This window comes from Archocentrus centrarchus, chromosome 16, assembly GCF_007364275.1.
Source record: "Archocentrus centrarchus isolate MPI-CPG fArcCen1 chromosome 16, fArcCen1, whole genome shotgun sequence".
Classification (NCBI taxonomy): Eukaryota; Metazoa; Chordata; class Actinopteri; order Cichliformes; family Cichlidae; genus Archocentrus; species Archocentrus centrarchus.
Genome location: NC_044361.1, coordinates 2357087 through 2369846, shown reverse-complemented (window position 1 = coordinate 2369846; position 12760 = coordinate 2357087).

The following is a 12760-nucleotide window of genomic DNA, read 5'->3' as shown; positions in this document are numbered from 1 at the left end:
CACAACACGACGAGGAGCAAAGTTCAGTTTGAATTCAATTAAAGGTGTGAGTTTTGTATTTACCGCGTATTAATCACATATATAACATGTATAAGACAGACTCATTAGTTACTGGTTCCATGAATATGATGACCTCAGGGTCATTCTGCATAAAAATGGAAAACAAAAACAAGAAAAACTCACATTTTCTCTGAATAAACTCAAAAACCTTCTGGGATAAAATCATAAATGAGAAAAAAAAATGTATCCATGTTTTTGTGTTGCTTTCAGTTGATAATCAGTCTGCTTCACTTCACAGCACTGCTGGCTGTGACCTAATCAAACCACACTTTGCAACAGGGCGCAAAAGATAAATATTTTCTCTCAGAATCCCTATATTATTATTATTATTATTATTATTATTATTAATATTATTATTATTATTATAAGATTCAAGTAGCCTTTCCTGAGACATTGGAACAATTCAGAAGGAATAAACTAACCAGTTTGGTGGTGGGATGAGGTTTTAAAGTAAACGGGGGAAAGAAAACGTGGCTTGTTTGTTTTCTCTTATGAATTTGTTGCTTTAATCTAAGTTTTTAATTTTTTTGTAAATTTAGGACTCCTGGTTTTATCATTTTGACTTTTTTTGGATTTCGTTTCTCTGACTCACAGTTGTTGCAGATCTAAGGAGCTTTTGAAAGTCTTTATCTGAGATATGACTTGTGTCAAAGGTCAACAACATGTCAGCACAGCACAAACTTTGTTGTCTTCCAGCACATTCAGCATATTCATTTGCTCCTCAGTGGGTTTTTCGTTCTTCTTCTTCTGTGTAGTAAACATGTTGGTTTTGTGAGAGGAGAGTGGCTCATGATTTCCCTGGAGGGCCCCATGTGGCCTGTGGAGATCTACCTGTCAGCACACCTGAGCACCTCGGCACAAACGGGCCTTTCTTGCTGACTCTGCCACGTCTGTTTACAGAGGCGACACACGAAAAATGCAACAGAGGTCGCCGTCATTCGGTGCCGTGGGGTCCGAGGGCATCGCCTGAGCCACCCAGCGTCGCATCTGTGCCGCGCCGCCTTAAGTTAACGCTGTTCCTCTTATTGTGAATGATGTCAGGAACTAAATTTTACTATTTTATCTCTGCAGAAAGCACAAAAGATGGATTACAGGAGAATCAGGCAGCACTGAATAGACCATTAATTTGATAAAGCTAAGTTTGAATGCTTATAAAACTAAGTTGACAGCTCCGGGGAGTGTGACAGCTTCTTCAATTAACAATTGATGCTTATATAAGAACATCCGTCTGTAAGTTATTCATGATTCCTTATGCCAGTTGTTGTCATAAATCCATATGTATGCAAGTTAATAGATTTCCGCTGCCGTATGACAAGATTTTCCTTCTCCATCTGACCCTGCCATATGCCACGAGACGTCTCTTTTGTCCACATTCACTGTCTAATTATATCCAGCCTGTTTTGTTTTGAAAACACACCTGGGAAGAAAAATGACCAGAAACTGTGTGTAAACTATATTAATTATGCTCATGTTTTTACTAGAAAGATTACATCGTCCCGTGTGCGTCAGAAGTGTTGGTATTTTATGAATATCTGTTGAAAAGTTTCTTTTTTTGCCTTTTTTTTTTTTATCAGGGAACAGCTGGGAAATTCTGTTAAAGTGATGCTAACCGTTCATTCACAACAAACAATCCTCTGTCCTTTGTTATAATACAATCTGTGATGCCACAGAGACTGTAAACCCTAATATGGAGCACATGGCTGCTGCTGTGGAAGAACCAAACATCTCAAAAATTTCCATCACCGTCTGGGATTTTTAATTCAAAGGAACAGTCTGTAATTTGTGACCAGAGAAGTCTCACGCACATTTTTTTCTCTCAAATAATAAAAATTGGAGTGAGAGACATACATGACAGATGAAAAGAACGGCTTGTAGATTAACTAAAAGGAAATTTTTAATTATACATTTAGTTACACACAGGTTTTATTTACTTTATTAACTTCCATAAATTAATGAATAAAACCAGAAATTATTTGATTTTAATTGTTTTTATGTCTCAGTTCTGCTCAGCTGAGCCACTGTGATTTCCCATCTTGAATCTCAGTATTTTGGTGGTTGTAATCTTGGTAAGCGACGGGTGGATCTGACTCCTATTTTAGCGACTTGTCAGTCATAAAGCAACCCTAACACATATCCTGCTTCATCGTCTTTTTTACTGTAGAGGGGCCACAAATTTCAAAATGAGCATCATGTTGCATTAAATCAGGCTTGAAATGAGTGATTGAGGTATTAAACTCATCGGGAAAGTGTTTACCGAGGACACTGATCAAGAGAGCACAATGGCTGTGCTTCCACAGACTGCTGTAACGCTGCACTTCATTTTCAGCCAGAGGAGTTGCCCCCTGCTGGCCATTCGAAAGAATGCAGATTTTAATCACCTCTTCGTTAGAATCAAGCAGCAACTTTGAGGGCTGAAAAATGAGTTCTTACAACTCATGCACTGGATACAGTTAAGTGTTAAAATGAGGGGTGTGGACAGTTTGATTGACATGTGTGCCCACACAGCGAGCTGCCTTATCACAGTGGTGTTGAGGCTGTTAAGCGAAAAAGTAATTATTACACATTACTTCTTTAAAAGTAAAGCAAGACATTACTTAATTGCTCTCCAGAGAAAGTAAATACACTATTCGTTACATTACTTTCACATTATTCTGTAACATGGCCTGACATTGCTAGACTGTCACAAGTTACTAGTTAATAGCATAAACCTTAGAATACAGACCCACACACAGACACCAGCCTCTACCTTGCGGACACACATAGGATCTTTATTTGTGTCCTGACACGAAACAAGTTGAAGATCAATTTTATCTAAAAAAAATCTAGAAACAGCAACACATGCTGTCATGGTCCTGTGGTCTCCCCTCTCCTGCTTATTTTGTTGTCTCCTGTCTGTGGGTTCAGGGGCGGGGCCTGGTTCGAGTCTCCGCCCTCTGATCACACGCTCATCTGGAAGTTATGAGACTCACCTGTTCCTGATCATCTTGTCAAGGCCACTGTTTAAGCTGGGGAGCTGCTGTTAGTCTTCGCTGGATCGCTAACTGAACTGCTGTCAGTGTTGCTGGCTCTCGTGCTTTGTTCACCATTGTTTTGCTCGCTGCTTTGCTCCTCTTACCTCACTGCTTTTCTTTGTGCATCTGAGTCTGGCTGCAGCTTGCTAACCTTAGCTGACAGCCTAGCAATCCAGGCTCTTGTTCGAATATGGTTACAGTACTTCTGGGTTCAGAAAACCAACATGGAGGCAGCCAAAATGCTAACGTTGAGGCTTTAACAGACTGCAGCGGGCGGTGTTGGAGTCGTTACTCAAAGACAGTAATGTATTACTTTGTTACTTTTCTTAAAAATAATGTAGTATGTTACTGGAGAAAATAATTACACTGCTCATTACATTATTTTCTTGTTACTCCATAAAATAACCTGAAACACATGGTGAGATACACCGAGCAAGCATAACGTTATGACCACTGACTGGTGATGTGCCAACAATGGACACATCGCTGCATGTGTCCATGGACACATGGACACCAGCTCTGATGCTCACATCAGAGCTGGACCATGGAGCAATGAAAGAAGGTGGCCTGGTCTGATGAATCACATTTTCTTTTACATCACGTGCGTGTGCGTCACTTACCTGTGGAACACCTGGCACCAGGATGCACTATGGGAAGGAGCCAGTGGAGGCAGTGTGACGCTTTGGGTAATGTTCTGCTGGGAAACCTTGGGTCCTGCCATCCATGTGGATGTTAGTTTGGCATGTACCACCTACCTGCTGCAGACCATGTTCACCTTTTCATGGAAACGGTATTCCTCAGTGGCTGTGGCCTCAAAAACAGTTCAGGAATGGTTTGAGGAGCACAACAACAAGTTTGAGGTGTTCCCAGATCTCAACCCAATCCATGGAGGCCCCACCTCACAACTTCCAGGACTTAAAGGATCTAGTGGAGTCCATACCTCAACAGGCTCAGGGCTGTTTTGGCAGCAAAATGAGGACCAACCCAACATTAGGCAGCTGGTCATAATGTTAAACGGTGTAATTACCTGTTAACAATATAAACCTTAGGCTTCCACACATCAACACAAATCCCTATCCTAACAAGGACACACATAGGCTCTTTCTTTTAGTATTTATGTTTGAGCACAAAACCAACAACGACAAAGCAAAGCTGAAATCCAGCCTTCAAAGCTTGACTCTAGTTTTAAAATATGAACAGGTAGAGGCTGCGAGCCTGACTGCTCATCGCTGCCTTTGTTACCTGCTGAAGTTCAGGCTCTGGCTGCTTTAACATCACTCTAGGGTCTTGGCTAGCCTTGTGTTAGCATGCATGCTGTGCAGATGTTCCAAAGTTGTGTCAGCACTGTGATGGTGTTGTGTCTGTCCAGGAGATGGTTTGCAATAAAAATAAAAGCATTTCCAGTCCTGAAAATCTATAGACTGCTCCACCATTTTACTCCTCCCTCCTTTGTAACGTGTTGTAACCCAACAGTGGCAGTGGGTGATGTTAAGTTGTCTGGTCCCATCCTCAGTTCATCTACTATCATCTAAGTAAAACTCCTTGGAGATGCAGTTTTCCACTAAGAGCATACGGGAGCTGTGCCAAGTGCAACACAATCATTAACATGCAGTTATGTTTGCAGGTTCATGAGATGACAGAAGGGTGGATACAGCTGATGTGCCCCCCCCTTCTTCATTAAACACCCTCCCAGCCACATATTAACTATATTTCTTGCCACTGCTGGTGTATTGATGTCTCACCCCCTCCCCTACCCTGCGCTTCTCTCTATTCTTAGGGACATGATGTCACAGCGCCAGCGTTTTAACATTTAGTGTGAAAGAACAAGAATTCTGACACAGTCACCTCACACACCATTAAGTTCACTAATTGCTGGTTACACTTGAAAACTGGCTTGCACTTTATTAACTTGAGAAATGTGATCTGTGGTGGACAGGTGTGAAATGTAAAACAAAGGGAAAGCGAGAGATGTGGATGTGTTGCTTTGCTGTCATATAATAACAAACTCTAATATACCAGGAGGTGATTTATACTTGATTCCTTGATGCATTCTCATTCCATTAACCCATAAAGCACGAGTACAATAAATGCAAGAACAGCATTTTCCTGATCATAACTTATCATCTGTCACGGCGGTCTGTGAGCTTTTGGAGTTGACCACACGCCAAAGTGGGGTGAGCTCTACAGTATCGACTGTACAGAGTAGTAAAGATTTAAAAAGTGTCTTTATATAAACAAAGCAAGAGTATAAAGAATAGATAAAACAGTGGTTTCACTTGTTTGCTTCCTCCAGAGGAATCTCAGTTCCTGGCTATGATATTGAAAGAGCTTTCCCTAAAATATGAAGAGGTCCCTGCTGTGGTGAATTGGAGCTCTTGAAGTAAAACTGAATAGAACTGAGATGTCTGGCTAACTTTAGTAACTATACACGTCATCCTCTATGACATGGTCAAAAAACTGTTCTTTCCACCGATGAACATGGATACTTCCTGGTATATTATCATAAAAGACTCTTCTTTTACAAGACTTCATGGTCTCAGAGCACAGCCATACTCTCAGTGATAACTGACTGGAATAACTAAAGTGGTCCTGAGAGAACTGCTTATTTCAGTGACTCTTGCCCACTTTTTAAACTTCACGCATTCACTGTGAGAATGGAGAGCCTGACCGGACACAGTGACTGAGGAGACGGGGCCTAATTAATGCTGAACTTTTCAAAGAAGAAAAATGTCTGGCATCAAAATTTGAAAGAAATAGATACAAAACAACTTTGAATGTATGTGACCACCTACAAAAAACAGAAATAAATGCATAGATTTTAATATATCTTTAACATGGTATTTAAATGTACAACAGCCAGCCATGAGCCATGGTCTTCAGCCAGCAAAGGGTGGAGTGCCCACTCCGGCTCAGGGATGAGCTGCTGCCCCAGGTGGAGGAGTTTAAGTATCTTGGGGTTTTGTTCACGAGTGACGGGAGAAGGGAGCAGGAGATTGACAGACAGCTTGGGGCAGCATCTGCGGTGATGCGGATGCTGCGCCGGTCTGTCGCAGTGAAGAGGGAGCTGAGCGTAAAAGCGAAGCTGTCGTACCTACTGTCACCTGTGGTCATGAGCTTTGGGTAGTGACCGACAGAACAAGATCGCAGATGTAAGCCGCAGAAATGAGTTTCCTCCAAAGGGTGGCTGGCCTCTCCCTTAGAGATAGGGTGAGGAGCACAGAGCCACTGCTCCTCCACCGCTGCTCCAATGGAGTCAGTTGAGGCGGCTCGGGTATCTGACTAGGATGCCTCCTGGGCGCCTCTTGGGTGAGGTGTTCCGGGCATGTCTTACTGTGAGGCCTCAGAGCAGACCCAGGACATGCTGGACAGATTATATCTCTTGGCTGGCCTGGGAACACCTTGGGGTCCCCCAGATGAGCTGGAGGACGTGGCTGGGGAGAGGGAGGTCTGGGCTTCTCTCCTTAGGCTGCTGCCCCCACGACCCGGCCCCAGATAAGTGGAAGAAGATGGATGGATGGATGGATGGATGGATGGATGGATGGATGGATGGATGGATGGATGGATGGATGGATGGATGGATGGATGGATATTTGTCGTGACATTCACTACGGTCAAACACCACAAGTTGGGATTTTTTTTGTTTGTTTGTTTGTGTGTTTTTTGGATATTTTTACATCATATTGTTACATCGCTGTTCACACTTCTTACTTCTGCTGACAGATCATTTAATGAACACGTCTTAATTGGACGCTCCTTCCCACAGTACTGTTAACTTGTCAGCTATCTTTGTTCTCAGTTAGCCACTGTCATTCATGTCACCTCCACTCATCCTCAGATAATTGTTGTAACAGGCCCCTCATGATAGGGTCAGAATCTTCGAATAAACTTTTGAAATAAGACTTCAGAGAAAGATGTAACTTTCCATATGAGAAAAGATCATTTCAGCCAGCAAGTTTTCAACTGACCGAGTTTATTCCATAATTTCACCCCTCCTCCAAATATTTAGTTTCAAAGTTGCCTGGCGGTGAACCAGCAAACAGGTTTTATTGCACCACAGACAGAAGCTTCTTCTGTTTTGGTTTTTTTCTCCATGAAAGGAGCAGAATCGCCAACTTTCCAAACCGGGTGTAAAAACTGGAGCGTGACAGCTGCATTTAAATATGAAATAGCTGCAGATTTGGTTTCAGACACCTTGTACTGTGTGCACACAAAGCCACCGTTTCCACCAGAGAAAAGAGAACGCATTTAAAACACCTCTTTGTCGTTGTTCAGAACTGCGTTCCTTTTGTTTCCATTTGTCTCTTTTTTAGGTGGAAAGAATAGGATGAAATATTTTTAAACGGTAATTACCTGGCTGGGATCCGACACGCGGGGATTAATGGGTGACTGTGGAGCACCGGGTTCGGCGGTGTGTTGGAAGGTAAGGGGGTGTGTGGGTGTGTGTGATGGAGTGGTGACGGTGCCGGCAGTGGCGGGGGGGTGGGGGGGCTGTCGAACACAGAGAACCAAAGACTGGCAGAATTCTGCTGCAAGTGTCTTTTCTTTATCCAAGCTCAAGTCACTGCTTCACGCCAAGTCCGTCACAAATGAACAAGACAGATTTAGCCCTCTCGCCTCATCCCACTCCTTCCAAATCCATTTGCAAAATGTCTGTTTTCATGCCTCCTGAAACAATATTGTTACATGTTTGGGGTTATTTATTTATTTTTTTTACCTTCTTCGCTCTAGCCTGTTCTGTCGCACAAGTCGAATTTTCACTGAGGAGTTAAGCAAATGTGTAACCGTGCTTTGTTCAGAACCCTGTTTTGCATGTAATTGACAATCACAAGCAATTTCCGATTAATTTATATCACCGCACAGCACTCCAAACTGCGTGCTTGGCCAGGCTTACATCACTGAAGTCGAAGAATGCTGTAGTGCACTTTGCGCTCAGAACTCAATTAAGCATGTCCTTGGAGTGCAATATCTCTGGATTCTTTAAGTCGTTTGGATGGTGCAGAGAGGCGATGAGGTGCTCTTACAGATGGCGTGCGACTCAGACTGTAATTAAACAGATCAGTGTCTAATACACAGTCTGATATCCAGCAGCAGTGCAGCCAAATCTCTGTGGGAAGAACTTCCTGAGGTTCTCAGAAGCTTCTCAAGGTCGCTGCAGTCTCTGCAGATTCTACAGTAGCTGGTGTGACTTCTTAAATCAAATATTTTTACATTTCAACTGTTCTTCTGATTTTTTTTTTTTTTGTCTTTCTTGTTTTTTGGATTTTGCTGCTACAGCAGTGATATGTGCAGGCGTAGCGTATGTTGGTGTTTTGCTTTGGCACTGTGTCGTGTCTCCGTCATCAAATAACAGGACATTTTGCACACCAAGAATAAAGAAATTTTGCTGATCCAGTATGTTTTGAAAGCAGCTTGTAAAATCTAAATCTCTGATTTATATTTGTAGAAAAAATAACTATTTCCCTTCCTCTCCTGAATAACTTCTTGGTTTTTTAAAGCCTGTCATGTCTGCAGATCTTGCAAGCAGAACGTGATCTGAATGCATTATTGTGCCAAACATATTTGCTCTTTCAAGATGAGCTCTATAGGTTCTCCATAGGCTCCTCTTGTTAGTGTTTGACCTTTTATTTATTTGAGTTATTATTCATATTCATTTATCTGTGCCAGAGTTGACAGGCTGAGGAGAAAGAAAGAAAAGAAAAAGGAAGAGAGGAAAAAAAATGAGAATAGGGAGAAAATAGAAAAAAGGGGAAAGAGCACAAGTAAATAAGCCAAATAGTTCATCACTTGTTGATCATAAAAAATACTAACAATACTTGCAAAAATAAATTTGTGTGGGAAAAACAAAACAAACGAAGCATGACTACACAAAGCAACAATTTTGTTGTGTTGTGATTGCGTGGGTGTTTGTGTCATGAAATGTACTTACCAATGAGGGCAGAACGCCGCAGCTCCGCCCATCAGAAGCTAGAGGCGGGTAGAGAAAGCCCCAGGAAACCCAGGCCACCAGCAGCGCATCAAGAGCCATGAAAACCCGCGGCCACTCATTCCAGAGACAACCGCACACCCACCCCAGCAGACAGGAGGGGGAGGTCACAGACAGAGCCCCCCTAGTCGAGGAGCACCCGAGGCGACGAGAAGCCAGCTCCCCCCAGAGGCCAGCCCCCTGCAGAAGGCCGGTGGCAGGGCCCCAGGGTCCCAGAACCGCCCAACACCCCACGCTGAAGAAACCAAAGCAGCCCCGGGCCACAACCCCCCCACCCCCCACACAGGAGCAGGTCAACACCCACTCCAGAACATCCAGCCCTGCCCAGGAACCCCAAGGCAGCCACACCACGGGGGGGGCGGCAGCAGGAGGGGGAAGGCAAGGCACAAGGCCCAGACCCAGCCATATATACACACGCGCATGCACACATACACATATATGCACAGATACACACTTACGCACACACTCATCCACCCAAATACACTCATGAAGACTGTGACAAATACACAAAGACACACATTCATCCATGTCTACCCACCCTCTGAAGTTCGGGCGAGTGGAAATCCCCCCAGGAAGGAAGAAAAGGGGCAACCTGGAAGAAGAGAGCCAAACCAACCCACCCCACCTGGTGGCGTACCCGGGACAGCAGAGACCCCTCCAGCGCCAGGGGGGGGGACCCACCAGGAGCCAGCACAGCCCCAGACCCCAGCCCCCGAGTCACACAGAGAAGATCAGCCAACCGACCGAAGGCAGCCGCCAACCCAAGCACCCTGGCCCATACCCCAGGACTGTAAGGCAGCACCCATCCAAGCCCCCACCACCAACAACCAGGACAAGCACACAGAAATCACCAGAAGGTAACCACAGGACTCACAGGCCCCCAGAGCTCTCGCCCAACCGCCTACAAAGCACATCAGGAGCACAGCCCACAGCCAACCACCCCCACTAAGTAATGAAGCTGATCAGTGGGAACTAAAGAGAGTCAAATTCCTCCAATTGGTTTTTAGAAGAAGCAGACATTCTCTCTAAGCTAACATGATCTACTAATAAATTTCGGTATTGACTAATGTAAAGTTTATTTTTTGACTTCCAATTCATGAGGATAGTTTTCTTAGCGATGCACAAGGCAAATAACTTCTAATATAAATACAGAGCAGGTTATTAATGATGGTGCTATTTTATGATAATTAAAAATAAACCCAGAAGAAGCTCCTTTTGGCTCCTCCCTCATTCCCAGGAAGTCGCCACAGCAGGTAGCTCCGTGTGTTTGGATCGGATCCCCTTCCCGACGTCATCCCAAAGGGTCTGGTGTCTCAGAATCAAAACAGTGATCCTTCGTTTGTTAGATGAATGTTTAAACCACTGTACTATGGAGACTACAGGTGATGAAACAGCTCATTCACAGTACCAGGGTTTTATCAAAGCCAGTGGGATCTCATAGATACTTACCAGGTGTCCTTTGGCATCAGTGATGTGATGCTCCGAGTTAAGGCAGTGGTCAGACAGATCCCAAGGCAACTCATCAACTATGGGTACTTCTAGAGGAACCTTCATATGTGAATGAGAGGGAGACAGGTGTAACAGTGAAGATGTGATGAGCAGAAAAAAGGTGGACGGTTTTAAATACCTGGAGTCAACCATTCAAAGCAATGGATGGTGCAAAAGAGAGGTGAAGCAGAGAGTACAGGCAGGATGGGGGAGGTGAGGGTCGGGGTGATTTGTGACTAAAGGAAGGTGGCGCTGACACAAAGACAGGAGGCCGAGCTGGAAGTGTCAGAGTTGAAGAGTTTTGTTGGGAGCGAGCAGGAGGGACAGGATTAGAAATGAGTCCATCAGGGACAGCTCAGGTCAAACGTTTTGTGCAGAGGAGGTTAAGCATTGAGTTATGTGCAGAGGAAGAACAGTGAATACACAGCATGTGGCAAAGAGAATACCATAAAGAAGATTCATGGATGCAGTGAAGGGCGACATGCAGAGGGTTGCTGTCACAGAAGAGGATGCAAGGGACGGGGTGAGATGGAGGCAGATGATCTGCTGTGGCATCCCTGATGGAACCAGCATAAAGAAGAAGAAGAAGAGGAAAATTAGAGGAACCATTAAGGTCACATTTAAATGCATGAAAAAAAAAAAGCACATCATTTTTCAGTCTGGAGGGTTGGGAGTATTTAATGTCAAAGTAAAAGTTTTGCCCAAAACACAAACACAAAGCTCCAATAATGAGCGGCCCCGGTTTACAGACTTACTCCCCGACCACACCTTCAGCCTGCAAATGAGGACTTCCGAGACCAGCTCCTGAGAGCAACATGTGTGCATCTCCGCAATGCCAGTGACCTTCGTGAGAAGATGTCAAAAACCTATGCACAAGTTTTCAGTCTGTCTGCATAATTTGGGGAATAGGATTGAGTTGCATCATCCGTCCATTTTTCTTAACTGCTTATCCAGTCAGGGTTGCAGGGGTGCTGGAGTCTGTCCCAGCTGTCATGGTGAGACTCAGGTCACTACCCATAAAACATCGCTGTTTTATGGGTAAAGCTCTTGACTGCTAGCTAGTTTAAAAAAAATTAATGAATCAGATTTCATCTTAGCCAGTAAAGACTTTAGTAATCTTTAAATCTGCAGTGATGCAAACAGGAAGCTCTCATTACATCTCCAGCTATAAATAACTTTTAAGAATTCAATGTTGATTTAGAGGGTCAAATTAAATGTTTTTGCTTTACTGCAAATCTCTTTATTTGCTTTGTTTACATAGTGTGTGTGTGTGTGTGTGTGTGTGTGTGTGTGTGTGTGTGTGTGTGTGTGTGTGTGTGTGTGTGTGTGTGTGTGTTTGTTTGTGGTTCTGCCTGTTTTAAATATACTTTATAAAAATTTCCTGTGGTATGTCACTGAATCACAAATGGTTTATAACACCTTAATTTCAGTGAAAATTAATTTCAGTTTGTAAAACGCCAAAAGCTAACACGCATATCTTAAGCCCTGTTAAATATAAGACAGAGGGAGCCCCAACAGTTCCCCATTTAGAAACAGAGAGAGGTTCCTTCCTGGAATTACAGGGATGCTTTCTCCTCCGTGGACAGTTTGGAGGAGAGGAAAGCAGAGAGAGAAAGTAGAGGAGGAGACAGCTGATGTGTGCTGAGGCTGAAAGAAATTTTCGAGGTCAAGTGGAACTGTTGTACGTCAGAGTGCTAAGCTGTAACATTAATCTCAGTACAAAGACTGACATAGATTATCAAAAGACTTTTGAATTTAATTAATTAAATTAGTAATTTTAAAAGTTTTACCTGCCTTGTTTGGTCAAGGTGAAACAGACCAAAAGGCTCGCTGTGAGGTGCAGCAGAAGCAGGTAAAAGCATCTTTTTCTTTGCGTGTGGTTTATTCCAGTGAATGATGCACTCAAAAAAAAAATCAAGGTTGGCTCTTTATTTTATCTGTATTTCAGAGCTAATGACTCAAAGTCATTAATCATGTTTACAGTGTGAGATATCAGGAGTTTATTTTCTTTCATTTTTTACCTTCTTGGCAGAGCTTGAAAAGACAAAACAAAGCTGCCAAACAGAAGAAAATCAAAACACACATGGTTGGACTCGTCTGTCATTTTAACAGAACCCAGGAGAAGTTTCAAGGTTGCTGCGATGCTTCGTGAAGTCTCCTAAATGTATCATTTCATAGAAGTCTCTGTTTTTATGCCTGTTGTTGAAATTCGAGGAAT